The following is a 2,350-nucleotide window of genomic DNA, read 5'->3' as shown; positions in this document are numbered from 1 at the left end:
AAAAAAAAAAAAAAAATCAATGAAGCCAAGAGTTGGTTCTTCAAAAGAACAAACAAAATTGACAAACCTTTATCCAATCTTACCCCCCAAAAAAAGAAAGAAAAGGCCAAATCCATGCAATTAGGAATGAAAAGGGTGAAGTTACAATGGACCTAGCAGAAATCCAGAGGATTTGAAAACCTATACACCAATAAGATGGAAAATACAGAAGAAATGGACAGATTCCTAGATATGTATGAATTACCAAAACTGAATGAAGATGACCTAAAAATTCTAAACAACCCAATATCAATTAATGAAATTGAAAACATTATTAAAAACTAAGCTAAGAAAAGCCTGGGTCCTGATGGTTTCACTGCTGAAGTCTACAAGACATTTAGAGAGGAACAGCTGCCACTACTGTTTAAACTTTTTAGTGAAATTGAAAGGAAAGCTGTACTCCCAAATTCATTCCTGGAAGCAAGCATCACCTTGATCTCCAAAGCAGACAAAGATCCAACTGGAAAAGAGAACTATGGGCCAATCTCAGTAATGAACCTATAGATACAAAAATCTTTAATAAGACACTGGCAAATAAAATGCAAAAGATCATCAATAAGATCATATATCCTGACCAAGTGGGATTCATCCCAGGGATGTGGGGATGGTTCAACATATGCAAATCAATAAATGTGATTATATTAATGTAAAAAACCATATGATCATCTCAATAGATGCAGAAAAAGCATTTGACAAAATCCAATACGATTTTATAATTTAAAATTGGAATAGATATTCTCTACCTCAATCTGACAAAAGCAATCTATGAAAAACCAACAGCCAATATCATACTACACGGTCAAGACCCAAACTCCTTTACACTAAAATCAGGAACAAGAAAACTATGTTCACTATCACCACTCCTGTTCAATATAGTTTTGGAAACATTAGCCACAGTGATGAGACAAGAGAAAGAAAGAAAAAGAATAAAGATAGGAAATGAAGAATTCAAATTGTCATTATTTGCAGATGACATGATACTCTATATAGAAGACCCCAAGAACTCCACCAAGTCTTCTAGACTTAATAACCAAATTCAGTAAAGTAGCTGGATACAAGATCAACACACAAAAAATCAGTAGCTTGTCTGTACATGAGAAACAGACTCACTGGGAGAAAAATGGGGAAGTCAATTCCTCTCACAGTAGCATCCAAAATATTGAAATACCTAGGAATCAACCTAGTGAAAGAAATCAAAGACCTCTACTCTGAAAACTACAGCACTCTGAAAGAAGAGATTGAAGAGGATATCAGAAAATGAAAAGACAACCCTTACTCCTGGATAGGAAGAATCAAAAAAGTGAAAATGGCCACACTTCCAAAATTGATATATGAATTCAATGCAATCTCAATTGAAATCCCAGCAGCATACTTCACAGATCTTGAGAAAACAATCCAAAAATTCATTTGGAACAAGAGACTTAGAATAGCAAAAGCAATTCTAGGCAATAAAGACAAGGTAGAGGATATCACAACTTGAAACTCTACTACAAAGCTACTGTGATAAAACAGTATGGTACTGGCAAAGAAACACACCTGAGGACCAGTGGAATAGACCAGGAGATGCAGAAACAACTCCAGGAAAACTCAGCCACCTCATCTTCGACAAAGGAGCCAAACACCCTAATTGGAGGACATATACCAATTTAACTAGACTTGCCAAAGATTAAAACTAGACCTGTATCTCTCATCATGCACTACACTAGAATTAAGATCAATTAAATATCTAAATATTAAAACAGAACCACTAAACCAGCTGGAAGAGTGGTTAGGTAGAACTCTTGAAGACATTGGTGTAGAAAGAGATTTTATGAACATAACCTCAGTTACCCATGAACTAGCACAATCAACAAGTGGGACATCTTCTTATTAAAAAGCATCTGCACAGCAAGATAAATGACCAACAATGTGAAGAGACAACACACAATGCAGGAAAAAATTTTTACCAGCTGTTTCTCAGACAAAGGTCTATCTAGAATACATAAAGAATTTAAAAAATCAGATCTCCCAAATTTAAAGACCCAATCCAAAAAAGGGCATCTGAAATGAACAAACATTTCTCAGACAAAGAAGTAGAAATAGCAGATAAACATATGAAAAAATGCTCCACATCACTGGTCATTCGAGAGATGCAGATGAAAGCAACACTGAGATTCCACCTCACCCCAGAAGGAATGGGAAATCAACCAGGGCTGGGCGTTTAACTCAGCGGTTCCACTGCCTTGCAAGTGCAAGGACCTGAGTTTGATCCCTGGTACAAAAAAAAAAAAAAAAAGAAAAAAAAGAAATAACCAAATAAAAAATCCGTTTG

This window comes from Fukomys damarensis, unplaced genomic scaffold, assembly GCF_012274545.1.
Source record: "Fukomys damarensis isolate Sample0158 unplaced genomic scaffold, DMR_v1.0_HiC HiC_scaffold_5, whole genome shotgun sequence".
NCBI lineage: Eukaryota > Metazoa > Chordata > Mammalia > Rodentia > Bathyergidae > Fukomys > Fukomys damarensis.
This window is presented reverse-complemented; position numbering follows the sequence as displayed.